General features: G+C 46.4%; 1 long non-coding RNA gene across 1 annotated transcript; it reads left to right on the forward strand.

The window, feature by feature from the left end:
* The first annotated feature begins 18,547 nt into the window (after positions 1-18,547).
* Positions 18,548-21,772, forward strand: LOC105710545 (uncharacterized). The gene is made up of 2 exons (XR_001105811.2): positions 18,548-18,674; positions 21,560-21,772. It is a non-coding gene; the product is annotated as an uncharacterized LOC105710545 (long non-coding RNA).
* The last annotated feature ends 1,235 nt before the right edge of the window (positions 21,773-23,007 follow it).

Consider the following 23,007-nt stretch of genomic DNA (forward strand, 5'->3'; position numbering starts at 1 on the left):
CAGCAAAGTAAGGCTGTTGCCCTGGGTTGACTGCGCGGCCGAATGCTCCGCCAGGCTGGCAGCTCAGCAAACCCTCACAGGTACTTGATAATCACACGCCTTGGGGCTTAGCTCATAACTGGAGGTCAGTGAGATTTTTGGCCCCGTAGTCAGTTGGGGATTTAAGCTCTGAATGCGAATTACCTTTGAGACCTCCTACCTGAACGGGGCTGCTGGGTGCAGGGTCCGTTTTGAGCCCACCTCGTCCTCTGCCTCCTATGTCACGTGAGGCTGGCATTCCCACGCATGGTTCCAGGCTTGTTCATCTACACAAAACTTTTAATACAATTTTGACAAAAAACATAGAAAAGGATGACTTGCTCTACTGAATACTGAAATGAACCACGGACCAACTATGAACTTTCAAACAGTCCATCAGTGGCTGAGAAATAGAACCATCAATGGCCCAACACAGACAGTGCAGAAGCAGGCTGAGGGGCATGTCCGTGTTTGTGTGGACAAGAGTCTTTCTAGTCTGTGAGGAACTACGTCGGGAAAAGCTAGACAGAGTATAATTCATAGCACAGGGCAGAAGGATTCCAGACTTACGTGGCAGGAATAAACTGATCACAATGCGAGGCTGCATGGGCCGGGGGGGCAAAGGGATTTCTAAGTATGACTTCTAAGAGAGAAATCATAAAGGAAATGCGTGAGTAACAAAATGGATACATTTTCGCATGGTAAGATGGTATCATAAAAGGTAAATTGCAAGCTGTGAAAATATATTCGTGTCATATGTCAGAAAAGGGTTTTATTCGTAGATATAGAAAAAATGTGTCACGGCCGGGCGCGGTGGCTCACGCCTGTCATCCCAGCACTTTGGGAGGCCGAGGCAGGTGGGTCTCCTCAGGTCAGGAGTTTGAGATCAGCCTGGCCAATATGGTGAAACCTTGCCTCTACCAAAAATACAAAAATTAGCTGGGCATGGTGGTGCACGCCTGTTATCCCAGCTACTCAGGAGGCTGAGGCAGGAGAATCACTTGAACCCGGGAGGCAGAGGTTGCAGCGAGCCAAGATCGTGCCACTGCACTCCAGCCTGGGTGACAGAGTTAGGCTCTGTCTCAAAAAAAAAAAACCAAAAAGAAACTCACATGGATAGGTGTAAATGTTAACTATGTGTAATCAAAATGTATTTATTAAATATATATCTACAGGTAGAAAGGAAACGATACATCTACCAACATAAAAATTAGTAAAAGCCAATAAATTTATAAAAGAGGAAAAACAAAGACCAGTAACTGACAATTAAAAACGTTCAATCTCATCAGTAATCAAAGAAATACAAAATATCTCGTGAGGAGATGCCATTTCCTTTCACCAAATGATGAAAGTAAAAAGAACCGACGGCACCCAGTGCCTTTGGGAGGGTGACACCTTTCTATACTATAGGGGTATTATAAACTCACACAACTTTTGTGAGGGGTAATGACATCGGGTGCATTTAAAGCCTTGACATGTTCACCCGTGTTTTACCTGGCACTTACACTTACAGGAAAATAGTCCAAAAATTGATTATTGACTTTGCAGACACTTTGTTGCGATGACACCAACTGTAATGCAGGCTAATCACAGTGCAGAAAACCTGAAGAAACTTAGAAGTTGAACATTTGAGTTTAATTAGATCCACTGTGAAATATACATACAATGAGATGCCATTAAAAATGATGTCATTTTAAGTGTTTTTATTGAAACACATGTTCCTAATACATCGTGAAAAGGAAAAAGAAGTTTACAAAACACTATTCAGTAAGACCACAAGACCCTCCTTTTGTAATATGTGTGCTTATGTATACTAATCAACGTATGGTAGTGTATTAAATCATACATAAATAGATGCATGGAAAGGTGTCTGAGAGAGAAAACCCCAAACTGCACTGAAATGGATGCTATCTGACTGGTTTGCTTATGGGCTATGTTTATGTTCTTTTTGCTTATTTGTTTCTGATTACTTTCTAATATGTATTTATTGTGTAATCAATCTAGAACCGAGTGTTTGCTTAAAAAAATAAAGTCCTTGAAAACTCTCCACCGTCCTATGAATTAGGTGAAACCTTCCAGGACTGTCACTGAAGGATTCCACGGTGTGTCCCCAAACTGTTTCCAGTTTTATTGTCTACTATTTCCCTTATGACGAACTCAGCTCACGTTACTTCCCGGATTAAAACCTTCAGTGGTTTCCCGTGGCACTTGCAGGCGAATTGCCGCTACCTGCCGTGTAGCCTCCGTCATCCGGTTTGTCTTCCGCTCTGCCTTACCACGAGCAAATCTCCCTCCTTCCTGCTTCCACTACTGTGCTGGCCTGTCTAGAACAGGAATCTTGCCTCACACAGAGCCCATCCAAATGCCATGTTCTCCACTGTTTATCTGCCCGATGCCTGCTAATCCTTAAGGTAACTTTCTCAGTGACGTTCCCCTGATACCCAGCTCGAAATAACCCTTCTTTGCCCACTTGAGCTTTCTCTTTCATCACCATCTGTTTTTATTCAGAGCAATTATTTAATAGAATCACTGTTACAGATTTTTTAGTTTGTTGACTTGAAACGTACCTGTCTCTCCGGTTAGACTTTGCTCTGTGAGGGCAGGGACCTCTGCTTTTTGAAACTGCTAATATTAGACACTATTCTAATAATATTATTAATTATTAATAATATTAGACAGTATTCTAAGCTAATACTTAGAATAGTGTCTGATACTTAACAGACATTTACACGTTTATGGACAGTGAATGAACACGCTCTGCTTGAGTCAAGCATACACAGCATTTGAAACATATCATCATCACATACCTAAATGTTATTATTCTCCCCATCTCTGCCTGTCAAATTCTATCTATCCTTGAAAGTCCACTCTAATTCTATTTCTCCTGCTGAAGCTTTTTCTGATCTGTAAATGGTGGGAGGAAGGGTGGCAGATTATCGGCGGAAAATAGGAAAAGTGAGCTATTGCAAACACGCTGAGTTAGACATCTGCAGGACTCGTGATCCAGTGAAGGGCAGCGAGTCTCCAGGTCCAGGCCAGTGGCCGAGTCTACTGCAGCCTGAGGGGTGGGTGGAGTGGGGAAGGGTGAGAAGGGAGTGAGAAGACACAGGGAGCACCCAGGAAAAAAGGTCTTAAGGTAGACGGAAACAGGGAAGAAGGGGAGGAGGAGCAAGACAAAATGTAATCAGAGGAGAAGGAGGCAAGGGGTGCAGGCAGAGGAGCAGAGCCGCCGAGAGAAGGAGGCTCGCAAAGCGCCCAGCGAAGCGCAAAGCCCTCTCCCTGCCCAGCCCCAAGCTGCCGTGTTCTGTTGCATCGCTTTTAGAAATGTCCTTTAAGGCCAGTCCAAGTCTACAGCAAAAGCACTCATGGAGACCCACGGTGCACTTTGCCTTGATGGTCACAATTCCGCGCAGCTGGACTCCTTGACTTTAGCTTCTCTCTCTTCAACTCAAGGATAACTGTGTTCAATAACACATTTTACTGTTTCTAAAACATTGCCACAGTTGGTCTCTCGTTGAATTCTCATAGTCGTGCTATTATTTCCATTTAAAAGCTGGGGAAATGTAGCTGAGAGAATTTAAAATGACACATAATAGAAGGGGAGACAATCTTTGGATTTCCACCTTCCTTAAAGAGATATTGCTTGTTTGTTTTATTATCTACATAATGCATTTATATCTTTTTATTCCAAAACGTGAGTGTAAGAGCAAGCCCTTCTCCCTATCAAAAACCTTCCGTGATTTTTGCTGTGGGCTCTGAGTTCCGTGGGAGACATGAGGCGCTCATTGCTCACGGTGACCGGTCCACTATGATTTCTTTCTCCTGAGCACATTCTGCACTTACACTCAGAGACCTGATGTTGCTCACATTTTTGCAGGCGCGTTCCTGCCTCTAGGGATTTACTCAGCTGTTAGTTTTGCTGGACAGGCCTGTCTTTCCCATAGATAACAGCTGTTTGGCACACAGTTAGTGATCCATAAAAGTCTGCCCATTCTTCAAGGCTCACCTGGGACATTGTTCTCCTCCGTGAAGCCTGCCCAAACCCTTCAGTTAAAATCCAGTGTTTCTGGGCCTCGCGTATTTAAATGAACTACTGGATTGTCAGTTACTGGAGGATAGGACTTCTGTCTTTTTCACGTTTATACCCTCCACAGCGTCCAGTGGAGTGCCTCATAAAATAAAGATTTAACAAGTATTTTGATGGAACATTTTCAGTGGTGCCATTGCAAAGTTAGAGTTGCGTCTTCTTCATATATACAGGGTATATATTATATATATAATGTGTGAATGTACATGTTTTTACTTTTTCCATTATGTACTATTTAAAAAATCATTTATATTTCTCAAGCTTATTTATTGAAATATATACAATATTTATATTACTTTAATATTCTGTCTGAAATACAGAGAATATTCTAAAAAATTCTTTATAAAGTGTAAAACTGCATTATCAGAGTATAAACAATGATATGGTGGTTTTGACATTAATTTTGAGTTTTAAATTATCTCACCATGACCATATAACGTCGTTTCACTTAGTAGTTTAAGTTATATTAAAAAGTCATGAGATTAAAAGTATGAGAATTGAGGCTTCTGCTTCCAGGAGGATGCAGTGCACATACTTTTCCCTGTTCCTCCATCTAAACGTAACTGAAGATGCAGGACTTTATACAGGAGCCAATCATAAGGAGGCTGTGAATGGTGGAGAGAAGAAGGCAAACCTATGTGGGCCTTGGGACAAGACAGAAGACACAGTCGTGAATTCCCTGGGTTTTCTTTTGACCCCATATGCGCTACACTTGGAGCTGAAGAAGCCAGGAAACTGGAAACAGTAATAGGCTGAGAACAAGAAACCCCAAGAGAAGTACGCTCTCTCCAACCAAAGCCAGGAAAAGGGCAGCAAGGCTGAAAACTCCAAGGCAACACGGCTTTATTGCAGCCAAATGCCACTGAGCAAGTGGGGCCCAACCCCGTTCATGCCAGCAAGGGCTGACTAGGGAGCTCGAGTTCTTGCACTTGGCAGGCTGTAATGAGACACCTCCTCATCCTACCCGGATGGTGGCAGAGGAGGCCAAATAGGACTGCTGAACTTTCACCCTTGCCAGCTGATAATGAGCCCCTGCCACCCCTGTGTCAGTGGGACCGTGTGGAGAGCCTGAATTTTCGCTGTTACCCAGCAGTAATGAGGTACCTCCCTCTACCAGCTGGGGTGGTATCAGAAGACGCCTGGTGGAACATCAGGACTTTCCCTGTGGCCCAAGGAGAATGAGACCACCCCACCCCACCCCACCGTGGTGCCAGTGGAGATCATAGGTAGAGCTGGAACTCCCACATCTGCCTGGCAGTGATGAGGAACAACATCCCTGCTGTGCCCTCGGGTGCCAACAGAGATGCCATGAAGAACATGAACTTCTACTTCCACCTGGTAGTAATGACACTGCATCCTGCCCTCTTCCCCTGCAGGAGTGCTTCCAAGGAAAAAAACCAGCTAAATCAGAATACCCAAGCTCAAAATGTGAATGTGCCCACTGAGACAGGAAATATCACTTGAACCTGGAAATGGCTCACCATTCAAAAACCCAGGAAGATCCTAAACTGAAGGACGAAAAGGCAATGAACAGATGCCGACACCCAGAGTCAGAGATATCAGAATTATCTGAAAAGATTTTAAAGTAGCCATGAGAAAAATGCTTCAATAAACAATTTGAACACACTTGAAAAAAATGAAAAAAAAAAAAAAGACTCAGCAAATATATACAGAAGAGCCAAATGGAAATGTTAGAACTTAAAAATAAAATAACTGAAGTGGATGGGCTTACGAGCAGAAGGAAGGGAGCAGTGAAAAGAATCAGTGAATTGGAAAAAAAAAAGTAAGAGAAATTAACCGATCTGAACAACAGAAAGAAAATAGAGTGAAAAAAACGGAAGAGAGCCATAGGGACCTGTGGGAGTATAACAAAAGACTGAACATTCGTGCTGTCAGATCCCACAGGGATAGGAGAAAGAGGGTGAGGCGGAAAGCACGCTTGAAGGAACAATTGCTAAAATCTCCTCCAATTCCGCAACTGAAATAAATCTACTGATTCAAGAAGCTGAGATACCTTCAAATAGCAGACACCTGAGGCACATCATAATTAAACTCCTGAAAACTGAAGACAAAGAAAAAGTATTAAAGAGTAGTCAGAGAAAAAGAACACCTTGCCCATAGAAGAGAAGCAACTTTGATGACAAATAATTTCTCATCAGAAATCGTGAAAACGGTAAGGAAATGGCAGAACGTTTTTCAAGTGTTTTAAGGGAAGAACCGCCAACCCCGTGAACATTTTCTTCAGGAATGAGGGGAAAACCAAAACATTTTCAAATGAAGGGAAACGAAGAGAACCTGACACCAAAAAACCTACCCTAAAGAATGGCTATAATAAGTTCTCCAGACAGAATGCAAATGATAACGGAAGGAAACTCAGAACATCAGGAGAAAAGGACATAGTAAGCCAAAATAAGTCTACATCGAACAGGTTTTCTTCATCTTTTTGAGTTTTGCAGATTATGTTTGAAGGCTATAGAGGAGATATTTATGACAATTATTTTATAAGTGGGGGAAGGTAAAGACACAAAGGGAGGTAAAATTTCTGTAATTTATTTGGACAGGTAAAATGACGGCACCAATAAAAGTGTGATAAATTTTGTGTTTATAGTATAGTACCTAGAGAAACCACTTTAAAAGTTTTACCAAAAAACCCCCATAGATTAAAAAAAATGGAATTAGAAATATGTTTAAATAAAAGTCAGAGGCAAGAAAAAGGAAACAACTGAAAAAAAAAAAAACAGAAAAAAGCTGAAAACAAAAAATTAAATTGCAGACCTAACCCCTAACACATCAATAATTAAATTAAATATAAATGGTCTAAATATTTGAAATAAAAAACAAAAATTGGAAGAGTGGATTAAAAAATATGGCCAACTATACACTGTGTATAAGACACCCACTTCAAACACTACCGTATAGGCAGATTGAAAGCAAAATAATGAAAAAAGAAATGTCATGCAGAGATTAATTATGGAAGACAGAAGTGGCTGTATTAATGTCAGACCAAGTATGCCTCAGAGCAAAGACAGAGAAGGAAATTATGTAAAGATAAAAGGGGCCAATCTATCAAGAAGGCAAATACACCAAAAATAGAGTTGAAAAATACGTGAGGCAAATAGACAAAGCTGAAAGAAAAAAAACATTTAATCATACTTGAGGGCTTCCCTACCCATCTCTCAACATTTGACTGAACAAATAGAGAGAAAATCAACAGAGAAATAAAAGGAGTCAACAATGTCTAATTGACGAGGTCTAACTGACGTATGCAGAGCACGCCACCCAACGGCAGCAGAATCCATATTCTTTGCCAGTGCCCAGAGATGTTACAGCAACACAAACCATATCCTGGGCTGTAAAACAAATCTCAGCAAGCGTAAAAACTGAAGTGATACTGAGTGTTTCCCAGTCATGACTGGATGCAACTAGGAATTAAAAACAAAAATCCAACAGAAATATCTCCAAACACCTGGAAATTAAACAACCTGTTCTAAGTGATCCATAGGTCAAAGAAGAAGTGAAAGGTAAAGTTAAAAAAAATACATTGACTTCAACAAAAATGAAAATACAACATATGAACATTTTTAGGGCTCAGTTAAGGCAATGCTGGAACAGAAATCGACAGCACTAAATGCACACATTAGAAAAGAAGAAAATGTTAAATTGGAACCTTAAGATCTCATTCTAAGTCTACAGAAAGAAGAAGAAAGGAAATTTAAAACCAACAGAAGAAAGAAATACTAAAGATAAAAGCAGAAATCACATGAAATTGAAAACAGTAAAATAATAGAGAAAAAAAACAATGAAATGAAGAGCCAGCTCTTTGAAAAGATCAATGTAATTGACAAACCAAACACCACTGATGAAAAAAAAGGAAAGAAGAAACAAATTAGCAACATCACAAATGTCATCGTCACTGATGATCAGGGACATCATTTAGATCCTACAGACATCAAAAGGACAGTAAAGGAATACCACGAACAGCTCTTCATTCATAGATTTTGCAACTTAGGTAAAATGGACGCATTCCTCAAAAACCAACAAACTGCCTGGACTCATCCAATATGAAAGAAATGATTTGAATTATCCTATCACTATTAAGCAAATTGAATTCATAATTGGATTCCTGAAAAAAAATCTCAGGCCTGGTTCACTGGTTCAGTTGACCAAATGTATAAAGAAGCATTAGTATAAATTCTGTAGAATCTCTTCCAGAAAATAGGAGAGAAGGGAACACTTCTCAATTCATTTTATGAAACTAGTATGACCTTTATACCAAAACCAGAAAAAGAGAGTAGAAAAAGAAAAAAACTTCAGATCATTGTCCCTACAGAGAGATAATGGAATATAAAATTCTTTAACAAAATTATTAGCAAGTAGATTCAGCAACATATCAGAAAAATTGTACACTGTCACCAAGTTGGTTTTATTCAGGGATTTAGGGCCGGTTCAATATTCAAAATGAGTGTAATCTTCCCTATTAACTGAACAAATTACAATAGCATACATATGAACATAGAAAACATTTTGCAGATTTCAACAGCCATTCGTATTAAAAGCTCTCAGAAAAATAGGGAAAAAGGAAATTCTCTCAACCTGATGAAGAATGAACATGTGCAGAAGGCCCACAGCTAACATTATCTCTGAAGATGAAAGAGGCTTAGCTCTTAATCCCTTACCGAGCCTAGTGCTGGAAGTTCTACCCCGTGCGTTAGTCAAGAAAAAGCAGTAAAAGACGCACAGATTGGAATGGAAATGAAATTGTCTTATTTGTTGGTCATCTATGTGTAAATGCTCAAGAACTTACAGTACAACTCTTAGAGTTAGTAAGTTACTTCAGCAAGGTCAAGGCTGTATTACATGCTTAAAAATCAATAGGATTTCTACGTGCTAGCAGTTCACATGTGGACAATAAAATTAAAAAAAATATCACTCACAATCAATCAGTCAAAAATGAGAATTCAAGACTTGAATGATAAAAAGTACACATATTGATGAAAGAAACCAAAGAAGATCTTAATGGAGGGACTGAGTTCATGGATTTGATGATTTAATGTAATAAGAATGTCAGTTCTCCTCAAAATGATACACAAGTTTAATGCAATTCCTGTCAACACCCCAGCAAGATATTTTCTAGATATAGACAGGATTATCTAAGACTTATATGGAAAGGCAAATAAACTGGAATAGGTAAAACCATTTTGAAAAAGAATAAAGTAGGAGAAATCAGTCCACCTGCTTTCAAAATGCATCACACAGCTACTGTAATCAAGACTGTGGCACACTGGTAGAAGGATGGGCATTTCGATCACAGCAAAAGAGTAGGAAACCCCAATGTCGACCCACACAAATATGCCCAACTGATCTTTAACAAAGTAACAAAAACGATCTACAGGAGGAAAGACAGGCTTTCCCACAAATGCTGCTGGATCAGTTTGAGTATCTGTAGGTCAAAAGATATTGAACTTTGGTCTGTCTTACACTTGTACAAAAATTAACTCGAAATATATCACAGACTTAGATGTAAACTGTAAAACATTTAGGGAAAATAATTGGAGAAAACCTTTGCAATCTAGAGCTGAGCAAAGAGTTCTTAGATTTGACACCAAAGAAAGCACGACACATAAATAGAAAAATTGGTGAATTGGACTTAAAAATATTTGCTTTGCGGAAGACCCTGTTAAAGGAGTGGAAGACAAGTTACAGGTGAAGGAAGGTATCTGCAAGCCGCGTATCTAACCAAGGGCCGATACCTGAAATCCTAACATCTGTAAACCCGGATAATGGAAAAATGAGCAATTAAAACGGTCTGTTGGGGGGAAATGGGGGGGGGACAGCGGGGGGCGGCGAGTTGGGGAGAGACGGCATGGGGAGAAATGCCACATACAGGTGAAGGGGAGGAAGGCAGCAAATCACACTGCCACGTGTGCACCTATGCAACAATCTTGCATGTTCTTCACATGTACCCCCAAACCTAAAATGCAATAAAAAAATAAATAAAATAAAACATAAACAAAAGACAGGAAAGGACATTTTACTGAAGAGGAGATATATATATATATGTGTGTGTGTGTGTGTCAAATGAGCACATGGAAAGACTTTCATCGTTAGCCTTTAGGGAAATGATAGTTAAAAGCACAGTTAGCTACTGTTACCCGCTGATCAGAATAGCTAAAGTAAAACATACTGACGATACCACATCCTGGCAAAAATTCAGACCCCTTACACATTGTCCGACAGAATGTGAAACTGTGCAGCATGTGGATTCTACGCAGTGCAACCCATAACGCGCACTCTGGACGCAGATTCTAAGGAGGTGAAGGCCGACATTCACACAGAGACCTGCATGGGATGGCTCACGGCGCCTTATTTGTAAAGTTCCAAAGCTAAACCGGCGCAGGCGTCTTTCAAAGGCTGGATGACTAAGCAAACCGGGGCAAGACCACACCATGGGGCACAAGTCGTGATAAAAAGGAAATAACTATTCACACACCGCAACCTGGATGAGTCTCCCAGGAATAATGATGGCGAGTGAAGAAAGGCGACCCCAAAAGCGACATCTGTTTGACATCTTGAAGTGACAAAGTTATAGAAACAGAAACTAGATTAGTGGTTGGCTGGGATTACGGAGGTAGCGGGTGTGGTAAATGGGTGTGTGGCTGCATAATGTCAAAACGTGGTGTCCTAACATCAGAAATGTCTGTGCCATGCTGGGCTATTGTACCGCAGTTCTGCCAGGTGTCGCATTGGGGGAATCTGCATAAAGGGAGCAGGTATCTCTCTGCTGTGCTTCTTACAGTTGCATGTGAATCTACAAATTTCACAATAAAACTTTTGTCAGAAATGAATAGTATATAAACCTTTATAAACACATGAGGAAATTGGGCAGAAATTTGGACATTGTCAGTTTCTCCTCTGAAGCTGAAAGTAGATTGTATCGAAAACATATTAATAAAAGAAGCCAAGAGTTAGAGTCGCGAAGAGGTTCTTGGTCAATTTCAGACAAATCCAGCTTCTTTTTCTGACAACCACAGGACCGGTCTTCCTTCTCTTTCCTCACATAAGGGTTCTGCCATGGTGTCTTTATCTCTTTGTAGCCGGGTGAGGGATATGAAGATTCTATAACTGAATGTTTCATTTCCCTCCTCACCTGTTGACTACGCTTCTGGCAAATCGAGAAAGGTATAAAAAGAAATTGACTTCGTGGAGTTTGCAGGTTAATTGGGGAAGTGTTACTAAAATTAAGTGTGGAAAGTTTGGGATCACCTCTTGAATAAGAAACGTGAAAGTGACAGATCCGGTGAAGCGTGGAGCACATACCAGCCTGCTTACCCTAAGCGGGTGTGCGTTCTCAGCTCAGGAAGAGTTGATTGTTGTTCATTGTCGCTGCACGGAGAGGGCTTTTCTTGTAATAACAACCTCAGCCACCACTTACTGAAAGATGTCCTGCTGTGTCCCACAACCACGGCAGCTACCGTTTCTCGAGAGATCATTCCTGTCTAAGCGCTTTACACTTACTAACTCCTTAGTCTTCACAACCACTCCATTAAGTAAGGACTGTTATTTTTCTCATTTTACAGATGAGAAAACTGAGGCGTAGAGAGATTGAGTTACTCGCTAAGAGTAACTAGGTAGTAACTGATCAAGGCGAGTTGAACCCAGGCAGTATTTCGGAGGTTCTAGAAAACTCTTCCATTCCTGTTAGATGCCTGTGCGACGTGTGACACAATGTGAGTCTGGATCTGTCTCTGAGATGGGCCCTCCACTGGCAGTCAGTGTACGGCTCCCGCAGGCGGCTCTGTGTGGCTCCAGGAGTAGCATCAGCTCTTTCCGCTGCAAGCGCAGGGTCGCGTCTCAGCAGCTGTCCCACAAGTGCACCTATTCAAACACACAGCCATACACAGAGCTCTTTGTCTGCAGAAAAGGATATAAAAGTCAAAGTACTTTTCTTCTGCCAGCTATTTGGTTGATCAGGACGGAATATATTGTATTGTAGGACACAATTCAGATTTCTGAGCTATTTCCTCTCACCCTCCCCCAGCTGCTGAGCACAAACTTCTTCTTCTGACTTTTAGGAAGTGCTTCCTGCGCAGCCGCATCTCACTTTTGCAGCGTCTCCCGCAAGGCCACCTGGCTCCTTCCCACACCGTCCTCTGTCCAGAGTGCAATCGCCGGGTCCCCTAGGGTGGCATTCTGTTCGCATACATGATTCCAGTCATAAATTTTTGCAGAGGTGTTCAGTGCAAATGGGACAGCTCCATTTCAGAGGGTCGGGGTAACCGGGGGTGGGGGCAATGGAGTTTCCAGAACACTTTTTCCTTGAGTTCTTTACCCTTTTTGGGAACTCAGTGAGATTCTTTTAATTGTCTGGATGACCCATGTGCTGTCTGTTGGTGCCTGGGTGCAATGTACGTGTATAAAACTAAAATCTTTACTTTCCCCATTGTTCTGGTTAGGACGATGGGATCAGGAGTTCAGCCCTGGTGGCGTTTAATGTATATTGGGGAAATGTTAGTTGCCAGTGCATTGCATTCTTTGCTTGCTGTCTAGCCTGAATTTCATATTTTTATACAAAATCTTATTTATTTATTTAATTTTTTATTTGTATTTATTTTTTGTGTGACAGAGTTTCGCACTTGTTATCCGGGCTAGAGTGCAATGGCATAATCTTGGCTCTCCGCAACCTCCGCCTCCAGGGTTCAAGCGATATTTCTGCCTTAGCCTCCCAAGTGGCTGGGATTACAGGCGCACACCACCATGCCTGGCTAATTTTGCATATTTAGTAGACACGGGGTTTCACCATGTTGGCCAGGCTGGTCTTGAACTCCTGACCTCAGGCGATCCACCCTCCTGGGCTTCCCAAACTGCTGGGATTACAGGTGTGAGCCACTGTGCCTGGCCACGAGATCTTTAGGTTATAGACACAGTTTACGTGTTATGCATCTATAGTATGCATTTATACACACTGTGTATCTTTTCTTCCCTGTTTGGATAAGGTATGTTTATGCTAACCTGTGTTAGTAATGGGACTGGAAATCCCATAGCTTGCAGAAGCTACTGCAGAAGGAGCAGTAGGACCAGTGCAGGCCGCGGCTTCTCCTTACACCAAGTCCTCTGAGCGGCAGTGCTGGCGGACTGTCCTTCGTTTCCTCCTGCTGGTCGGGAGGCAGTTTGGGGAATGCTGAGCAAACACTGCCGCCACATGACCTCTCTCCATGCACTTGTGAGTTCCTTCCTCTTGCTGCCTCATTTCGGACGCTCTCACTCTGATTTTTGCTCAGCAATGAATCGAATGGCCTGTCAGTGTTTTCCAGTAGAGATGAGCTATTTTCCACCCTGAGACATGGCTTCTGCACGCTAAATTCACTTTAGTTTCAAAATCATAAGTGGACGGGCCCACCTTTATGGTGGGAAGGCAGCGGGCATCGGAAGTCAGGGAGCTCCTGGGAAGGCCCAGCGGCAGCTCCCACGTGGCTCCTCAGACAGTTTCTCGAAGGCTTGTTTATCCTAGCTGTCATGCCTGTGTCAGCAGGGATGGTTGGGACACAGCTCTAATGCTGAGAACATAAATAAAAAAAACCTCTTGGCCAGAGTTAGTTTCTAAAATTCCTCTCTCAATTATTGAGAATAGTTTTACTTTAACAAGCATTCCTTCCCTCACAGTTCTGCTTCTCATTTGGCCCATCCTCTTGTGAAGGCATCATTTTGTGTTTATGATATGGCAGATAGTGACCAAGATGGAAACAATTATATTATCATGGGTGCCCTACAAGCATGTTTATAGCAGCACAATTTGCAATTGCAAAAATACGGAGCCAACCGAAATGCCCATCAACCGATAAGTGGAAGAAAATGTGGTGTGTATACACCATGGAATGCTACTCAGCCATGAAATGGACAAAATAATGGCCTTTGCAGCAACCTGGATGGATCTGGAGACCATTATTTGGAGTGAAGTCACTCAGAAATGGAAAACCAGATAGCTTATGTCCTCAGTCATAATCTGGAGCTAAGCTATGAGGATGCAGAGGCATAAGAATGATATAATGGGCCAGGTGCGGTGGCTCACACCTATAATCTGAGCACTTCAGGAGGCTGAGGCAGGTGGATCACCAGAGGTCAGGAGTTCAAGACCAGCCTGGCCAACATGGTGGAACCCTGTCTCTACAAAAATACAAAAATTAGCTGGGTATGGTGGCACGTCCCTGCATTTCCAGCTACTTGGGATGCTGAGGTGGGAGAATCGCTTGAATCTGGGAGGCGGAGGTTGAAGTGAGCCGAGATCGAGCCATTGTACTCTAGCCTGGGTGACAGAGCGAGACTCTGTCTCAAGAAAAAAAAAAGATATAATGGACTTTGGGGAATCAGGGGAAAGTGTGTGTGTGGAGGGGTGAGGGATAAAAGAAAGACTAAGCATTGGTGCGTGTATACTTCTCAGGGAGATGGGTGCACCAAAATCTCAGAAACCACCACGAAAGAACTTATCCATGTAACCAAAATCCACCTGTACCCCCCAAACTATTGAAATTTGAATACAAATCACAGATACCCAGCACTAGGGATGGACAGACGTGCAGGATGGAAGTAGTGGCCTGCCCCGTCCTCAGCCACAGCCCCGTCCTCAGCCACAGCCACTTGTCCTCTTCCCACACTGTCTTTGGTCCGGATCAGCTCAGGCAAACCAGTCTGCCTGCACTCCATCATGTTCTTACAATTTGCCAGTTGTGGCTTCCAAAGTCTGTGCAACAATCTCGGGACCAGCTGTTAGCCATTGTCTCCCAGGGCTCTGGGATTCCTCTGGGAATAAGACGGGGCCAGGCTTTCTGGGACATCTTTCAAGTGGGGAACTCTACAGCAGATGCGCTCATGGGCGGCAGCTGGGGGAAGTCTGGCAGAGATGACGGTCTACTCCACCGAGAACAGGAATGGAGCCTGACCATTTACTTGGATGGCTCGGAAAGAAGGAAAGAGGAGGGAGATTCTATATTTAAGATTAACCTTGGAGGGAAGCTCACACAGGAAGAAAACTATGGCCACCAAAATTCCAAGTTACTAAGCTTTTTAGGGGATGTCTTAGCCAACGAATTTAACCTTCTGAACAATGCTCTTTAAAAGAAAACAGAGCAGGAGTCGTTCAGAATGTAACAACAGGAACAATTAGATTTCTGCTTGTGTGTGCTGTTCTTGAACTTGATCTCACCCCCACATCATTGTTCCCACTGCAGCGGGTGACTGAAAACCAAACCAGGCTGTTGCCCTCCCGGTCCCCGAGGGTTCACTGGTGCTGGTGTTGCCCAACTTCTTAACCCTCCTCTGTCGAAACCCAAAGTGGCTGGATGTCTCCTCTGCCTCTTCAGAGGAGGGAGGACTGAAACCTCGTGGGCGTTTTCACTGAAACGCAGAAAGCTTTGCTTTTCCACAGAGGCTTTCCGAGCACATGCCTCGCAGCTGTCTCAGATATCTGGAGCCTTCTCAGTTTTTCACAGAACCATCTAAGTTCCGTAGCATACGAGCGGGGTTTGGAACCAGCTCTGGGAAACCGTTACTTCTTAGGTGAATGGAAATCAGCACGACTCCACGTGAACAGTCAGGGCTGAGCAAATGCGAACTGACCAACCCTCTAGGCCAATGTGGCTCAGTGTTTGCAGGAAAGTTCTCCCTGAAATCGTCTGATGAGGGCGTACGGGAAAGGCAATGCTGATTTTGCCCTCACAAGGACTCGCATTGGAGAAAATAACAGCCCTGACCTGAGCAGATAATTTTGAGGCATGAGAAAACTGAAACATTGTTTGGCAGATTTGTTTTCTGCATTTTCCTGTTCGTATATTCTAGTTTAAGTAAAAGTTAGGGGTTAGGAATCTATCCTGTTGCCCACGGGCTTACTTTAATCAAGCGAACACACACTGTCGCTGTCTTGATGGAGGCTGTCTTATATGTAATTGGGGGGTAACCAAAATAAAGAACTCTTGGGTTGAAGAATGAGGACTTTGAGCTTAAGACCACTGCAGTGTTGTAAACCACAATCCTTATTTCTGTGCAAAAAAATCACCCATAAACTCTACAGAGAAGGCTGATGTTACAGTATCTATTGGTGATAGGCACGCACCAGTAAATCACAGCCCGCATGGCGAACAGGACCCAGGCTGGCCATTTGAGAAGCGTTTGCTGGGAGGAGTTCCCCCAGGCAAGTGCTTGGTTCTGGAGCTGTCGGGGTCCATTTGCTGAGAGTCCATCGCTGCTGTGATGCATATGCTTAATGCCTTCCCAAGAATCTGCACAGTCCAGAGTTTTTGAAGATTAACAAATGGATTTGATTTCCACTTTGCAAAAACACTCCCTCAGTCGAAAATAGTTTTTGCTTCCTCATTAAGTGCTATGTGGAAGAGATCATCAAGTCTCCTTTTGGGAGTTTGCAGAGGAGAATTGTTGAGAGTTCAGCCAGGACAGAGTCAAGACCTGCATCCCTGAGGGTGGGCTGAACTTTTCCGCTGCGAGGTGGCAGGTTTTGAATGACTCTAAATGCAGTTGGCGTCGTTTTCACCGGGTGTTATGTCTGATGCTCATAAAGGATTCAAGGACAACAACTTCAATAGGGACCCAATGCCGTAACCGCCAGCCTGTCCTTCCCACAGGCATGCTAACAGGCAAGATGGCTGGCAATTGCGGAAAACAGTCTCAAATGGCAAAAATGCAGTTTTGAGGCTGTTCCAGATAATTGCTGCCAGGGAGTTTAAGCTTTCGGTAGAAGCTGATTTCATGGGCAGATGCTACCGTGGAGCCAGAGGTAATTTAGGTCTGAAAATTGGCCCAAATCGGAAAGTGGCTGCTGTGGATGATTTCAGATTTAAGAATCCACTCTGCCAGGTTGGACAAAGCCTATCGGAGTTTCGGATCTGTTGCCGTCTCTCTGTACTATTGCTGAAGCAACGATTCCGCTAATTAGAACTTTGCTTACAGGAGATCAGGGTATCGAATCGCACTTTGTCTTTGGCCCCAAGACGCCTTTTTTTCCACTCCGTTTGATGGCCTTCCGGGACTGCAGAGCGAACCAGTGCGGATGAAGGTTTCTGTGTGCGCAACTGTCTGGGCATCCCCTCCCGTGTGGAGGGCCCGTGGTGGAGGGTGTCAGACGAGGTTTCTGGGATGACGCGCCGGAAGGACGCCTGACCATGTCCACTCCTTCGTTGAGTCCAAGACTTTTGTCTTAAACATTAGTGTTTATTCTAACACTAGCCTGATTTACAGTGGAGATCCTGAGTAATAGTCTAGCCTTGATAAGTCACTGAATGATGAGACTCGGGCTCTCTGACGGTTGAAGGAGCAACGATAATGGCCGAGAGGCAGGAAGAAGCCGGGGTCTGGGAACTGCTTTGGTAGGAAGTGCTGCGTCTGTGGAGGACACCGAGTCGCCAGGCCTTGTTGGGCCTGCCCAGGTCTCTCTTTGCTCCAGCCCCTTCCGGACTCAGGAACACAACCCTCTCCTCCTGTGCTCTACACGGGAGCCCCCTGCCCACCCCACCTGCACAGCACGAGCAGCTCCAGGGTCGAGGCTCCCCGCTGCGGCCGCTGCTCCTGTTGGAGTTCAGCCTGCATGGCCGCTGGCCCCTCTGCGACGGGGCCTTCCTTCTGTTCTCACCTCCTCCACTGCCAGTCACTTTCAGCCGCCCCAGCCCAGCTGCTGGCTGCACTCATTGGGGACAGCAGCGATGACAGCGATAGCTAGTGGCCAGCGCTGGCTTCCTGCACAGCAGGCACCTTCTGAACACTTCACACACGTTGGCTGATTCACTGGTCCTCCAGTGCGAGTAGTATCCCCATTCCACAGATGAATACACCGAGGGGTGAGGTCATGTAGCTAGCCCTTGGTAAGCTGGGCCTCAGGTCCAGACGTCATGCATTTTCGTGACCCACATGAGTTTTCAGCCATGGGTGGCCATTTCACATCCTCCAGGAACGCTTGAGACAAGCCTGCGTGTTCCCCTTTTCTCCCCAAATAGGCAGCACATCAGCCGCAGGCAGCCTTGGACAGGAAACTGGAGTGTGGGTCATCACGTTGCTCCTTCCCACCCTCGCCTGGTCCAGGAGCCGTGGCGGAGATGCCGGACCTCAGCTGTGTATCCTCCTCACTCCCAAGCGAGCAGAGACGGTGAACAGACTCATCTTGAGTTCCGCCCCGGAGGACTGGCGGGGCTGTGGAATGTGTGTGGAGGAAGACCTGGAGGTGAGGTCGGCCTGGGCCCAGTGGGGGAGATATTTGCCAGCCCTGCCTAAGGGCAGTTTCTCTGATATTTCATTTTCTGTGCTCTGTGAGAATCACTGAACACACGGCCAGCAGTCTTCAGGGCATTGCTCTTCCCTGTTGGAGAGACGCTATCATTGGTCCACGACGTGCTGACTCAGTGGTCCCGGCGTAACCCTCCCCTCCGTGCTGACTCCAGCGTTGGCCTGGCGTAGGCAAATGCCTGACCCCTTCTGGATGAACTCCGGGCGTCCCTGAGAACTGTGGACCTGGCGCAGCCCTCTGCAGGGTGTAAGCCTGCTCTGGGGTGAGCATTCGTTCCCTGTGGAGCAGGTGAAAGGCTCACGATCGCGGACACCGTCTGCCTATCTAACTCTGCAGTTCAGTGTTCTAGAGAAGCGGAAATGGGAAATGGGCCAAGTCGATCGGTTCTTACACAGCAGAAGGCGCCACTGCTTGTACTCAGGTTTCAAAACCGTTACCGCCTCACTGATTCTGCAGTTTGATGTCTACCTTCTCAGTTGGAAAATAACGGACTTTCATAACTCATAAACGGCTTTATAAAAACCATTTCTTACCGTGGTAGCAGATGAGATGAACAGCTGACCACGAAGGCATGACTGGGGAGGTCCGGGGCCAGCACTCCAGCCTCACACGCTGCAGGCGGGGTGGCGCAGGCGGGGTGGCGCAGGCGGGGAGGCGCAGGCGGGGGTGGCGCAGCCGGGGAGGCGCAGGCGGGGTGGCGCAGCCGGGGAGGCGCAGGCGGGGAGGCGCAGGCGGGGAGGCGCAGGCGGGGGTGGCGCAGGCGGGGTGGCGCAGGCGGGGAGGCGCAGGCGGGGTGGCGCAGGCGGGGAGGCGCAGGCGGGGAGGCGCAGGCGGGGTGGCGCAGCCGGGGAGGCGCAGGCGGGGTGGCGCAGGCGGGGAGGCGCAGGCGGGGTGGCGCAGCCGGGGAGGCGCAGGCGGGGAGGCGCAGGCGGGGAGGCGCAGGCGGGGAGGCGCAGGCGGGGTGGCGCAGCCGGGGAGGCGCAGGCGGGGTGGCGCAGGCGGGGTGGCGCAGGCGGGGAGGCGCAGGCGGGGAGGCGCAGGCGGGGAGGCGCAGGCGGGGCGACGCAGCCGGGGTCTCTTGGCCACGCTGCTCTTCCATAAAGACTCCACAAACGGCTGCAAAAGCCAAAGGCTGGCCACCTTCTATGCTGATGCTGTGACCCCAGAATGCTAGCAAAGGGGAATCCAGGCACAATCTTCAACTATTGTGCATCCAAAAGTGATTATGGAAACGATGCTGGTAAATCTCAATGACTTCCACATTGCCTGGCGCGGTTCCAGGAGGCATGGCTCCCTCCCTCCCTGTGGGGCTGGTCTTTCCGTATCCCGTCTCCGTGGGGCTCTGACAATGTTAAGTGCAGAGATACGAAATGCGGAATTGGCATTTCCCTCATCATTGTCTCGATCAGACACCATTTGAGCGAGACTGCTCGGCTTCGGAGGGGCTGCTGGAGGTCTCCGTGTAGACAGGTTGTCTGAATTTTTCCCCATTGTTCTGCTGAGCCTGTACGTACGGTGGCTCACACGTGCCCGCTGTCCTTCTAGTTCTCTTCTTCCCCAAAATATGTTTTCAGGCTTCTCATCCTTTAAAGTAAGTAGCATTTTAAATGGTTCTCACCGTGGGCAAATGTGAGTTTATATTCAAGGTGCGGAAGTTCTCATTCCAAACCATTTGATCTGGAAACAGTTCTTCGCATCTAGGTGAACACACGCTAGCCTTTCGTTCCCTGTTTACTCCACCGCACTGCTGATTTTTCCATTGCTCCACAAACATTAGGTTTTGTACAGCATTCCTGGTCTGTGCATGCTCTTTCTCTTCCATCTCTCCTTTCTTTCTTAAAAAGCGATCACGGGTGGGGAGGTAGAAAGAACCTATCCTTGGCTCCCGTGAGGGGCTCGCTCCTCCGGCAGGCACCGGGTTCTAGCTAACCTTCAGCCAGCACGCCACCAAGCACACAGCGTGCCAGCGGCCTTCCCTGGCCGCGGTCCCTCCCTTGTTCCATCCTTCCTTTTCCTTCACCTTGGGCGCCTCTGTGCCCCACCCTTACCACATTTAAACGGGAATCATAGCAATACCAGCCTCAGGCAGTTGTTCTGAGGGTTTTAATGAGCAAATGCACACGGAACATTTATTATTTATTTATCTTTGGCTCTGGTGCCCGGGCTGGAATGCAGTGACACAATAATAGCTCATGTCTGCCTTGCACTCCTGGGCTCAAGGCGTCTTCCTGTGTCAGCCTCATGAGTAGCTGGACTATAGGTGCCTGGCTCATTTTTAAGTTTTACTAGAGATGGGGACTTCCCATCTTGCCCAGGTTGGTTTTGTGCTCCTGGGCTCAAGCGATCCTCTCGCCTCAGCCTCCCACAGTGTTGGGATTACAAGTGTGAGCCACTGTGCCCGGCCACAAATATTGAGAGCAGTCTGGAGTGTGGCATGTGCTGTGCAAGTGTTTGTGATGCTGTTCTTTATCACTATGGTCATTCTCTATTTCCTTTTCTCCTGGGCACTCATCCCCAGCTAACAGACTACAGACATTTCCTAACTTACTGTGTTTACCATCTGTTTTATTAGAAGGTAAATTCCATTAGGGTGGAGATGTTTGTCTGTTTTGTTCACAACGGCATGTGGAGCCTACAGCAGACACCTGGCAGGTGTTCCACAAATGTTTGCAGACTTAACAGGTACCACCAGGCTGTATAAAGAACAGTCTAAAAGGCCCAGCAAGTTTGAATGGCGTTCTGTTAGGGATGCCATTTCTGGGGCTTCCTGTTTTTGCAGACCTACCTTGTACCTGGTATGCAGACTTCTTGGGGTCCAAACCTCCATCCCAGGACAGGGCAAGGCTTGAGGTGGCTATTTGGAGCTAGTTCCAGTGAAGTGCTTGCATCGCTTGGAACGTGGGCTGGAGGAACAGGGACACAGGGACCCCAGACCAAAGCCACCCAGGAATCCAGAACTCAGCACCAGGAAGAAGGACCCACGGGGAACCAGATCCTAGGAGAAATGTGCCACGTGTCTGTTCAAATCAGCAACAGGAGGTAAAGGCAACAGCCCTTTCCCTGGAATTGTTCAGAGATGAATAAGATTAGAATCAATAGCTGTAATGCAACAGAAGAAAAAAAAGCATGTCTATCGCTGATAATTCCAATAAAAGTCTGCACTCTCTTCCCAGAAAATGCATCTGTGAGTGTCAATTCACTGTGTCCTGCTGGCCTCAGGCCTCAGAGATATCCTGCAGAGCATGGGGAAGCCTTACGGCCATGGGCTCCTCTGCTAAGACCTGGTGATGTCATGCCGGCTGGAGGCTGACAATTGAAGTCAATTCACTCTCCAAAATTGCTGCGTCCCTGCTGCGTGCTAAGCTCATTAAAGTTGAATGAGCTAATGTTCGTGACTCCACTCGGTGAGGTGACGCAAAGACACAATGTGCCTTCGGAAGGGGAGAGGGTCCTTCCCTGGGGGCTTCCACAGACTTCATGGGGGCAATAATGTGAGGTGATAATCCACCGCAGGGGACAGAGGGTGGGGACAGGGAGATGGAGCTTTGTCAGAGTCCATGGCACACCCCCTGGGCAATTGAGAGATGAAGCCCGTATTTGGGAGAGAAAGTCTTGCAGAGCTGTAGCCTGGTGAATTGCATTAGTCAGGGCAACAGTAGGGAAGACATCTCTAAAGAGGGCGGCTTTGCATGTGGAGAGATTTTTTGGTTCGATGAAAAAACCTGGGGAGGGAAGAGTGTGACCGGAGGGGCTTGGATCTGGGTCCTCTGGTGCAGGCACCTGGGCCATGGGGCGCCCTGGGTGCGCCCTGCTCTGTGCTGAGCTGGGCTCTGGGAAGCCTCTGCGCTTGCGTCTCACCTCCTCGCCCTCTGAGGGTTGCCCCTGTCTTGCCACTCTCTCTCCCAGCCTCATTTTGTCCCCTCTCCCTGCACACCAAGCTCGGCCTGGGCCCCTGTATCCTCCACAGGGAGCTGGCACCCAGGCGATCTCATCCAGGGCCCGGTTGGAAATTCCATGCGTACACTGAGCCTCCCTGCACCACCCTCCACAATCCACCTGTCTTCTTGCCATGCCCACTGGGATATCCAATGGGAATTGCAAAGTTAACACGGATGCAAGTTAGGTTTTTATCGCTACCCCCTCTCCTTCCCCCACCCCCAGAATTCTCATTTCCGGAAATGTGACCACCACCCACTCAGTTCACTTGAGTGAAAACAATGGGGCTTCCGCGATTCCTTCCGTCCCCACTCCCACACACCCAGTCTCTGACTAGCCCCGCTTCCTCTCCCTCCAAGTGCACCCGGGCCCGGGCCTCCTCCCTCCAGCCCCACCACCCTCGGCCCCCTCATCCTGTCCGCCCAGGCCGGCAACAGGCCTCCACGTGGCTGCCCTGTGTCCCTGGCCTTCCACCACAGAGTCCCCACGCAGCTGCCTGGGGATCTTTTGAAACTGTCATCAGATGACCGCCTGCTGCACAGGAAGCCCCAGCGTCCTGATAACATCAGTGTGGCCCTTCTGCCCTGTCTTGACTTACCAAGCTCTGATCTGCCCACATTTACTGGCCTGACCATAGCTGGGCTTCCTCTTCCTGGAGCGCAACCTGGTCCCCAAGCAGGCCTGG

The sequence above is a fragment of the Aotus nancymaae genome, unplaced genomic scaffold, assembly GCF_030222135.1.
Source record: "Aotus nancymaae isolate 86718 unplaced genomic scaffold, 86718_ANA_hifiasm-v0.15.2.pri h1tg000036l, whole genome shotgun sequence".
In the NCBI taxonomy this organism is placed as follows: domain Eukaryota; kingdom Metazoa; phylum Chordata; class Mammalia; order Primates; family Aotidae; genus Aotus; species Aotus nancymaae.